General features: G+C 38.0%; 1 protein-coding gene across 7 annotated transcripts in view; it reads left to right on the plus strand.

The window, feature by feature from the left end:
- The window catches only part of LOC106868589 (uncharacterized), a 137,656-nt gene that overhangs the window by 65,517 nt on the left and 71,463 nt on the right, over positions 1–676 (plus strand). The gene's annotated exons all lie outside the window — the stretch shown is intronic.

A 676-nucleotide genomic window follows, 5' to 3' on the forward strand; every position in this document is an offset into this window, starting at 1 on the left:
TGTGTGTGTGTGTGTATGAGTGTATGTGTGTGTGTGTGTATCAGTGTAAATGTGTGTGTGTTTGTGTGTGTATATGCAGGCAATTTGGCAAAGTTGTTAGAAACATTGGATAATATATACATTTATGCATTTGGATAACATATACATTTATGCATATTTTGTACATATATACATGTGTGTGTGTGTGTGCATATATATACTCTCTTTTACTCTTTTACTTGTTTCAGTCATTTGACTGCAGCCATGCTGAAGCACCGTCTTTAGTCGAACAAATCGACCCCAGGACTTTTTCTTTGGAAGCCTAGTACTTATTCTATCGATCTCTTTTGCCAAACTGTTAAGTTACGGGGACATAAACACACCAGCATCGGTTGTCAAGCGATGTTGGGGGGACAAACACAGACACAAACATATACACACACATACATATATATATACATATATATACATATATACGACGGGCTTCTTTTCAGTTTCTATCTTCCAAATCCACTCACAAGGCTTTGGTCGGCCCGAGGCTGTAGTAGAAGACACTTGCCCAAGGTGCCATGCAGTGGGAATGAACCCAGAACCATGTGGTTGGTAAGCAAGCTACTTACCACACAGCCACTCCTGCGCCCATGTATGTATAAATATATATACATATATATATATATATATATATATATATAGAGAG

The sequence above is a fragment of the Octopus bimaculoides genome, chromosome 11 (assembly GCF_001194135.2).
Source record: "Octopus bimaculoides isolate UCB-OBI-ISO-001 chromosome 11, ASM119413v2, whole genome shotgun sequence".
Classification (NCBI taxonomy): domain Eukaryota; kingdom Metazoa; phylum Mollusca; class Cephalopoda; order Octopoda; family Octopodidae; genus Octopus; species Octopus bimaculoides.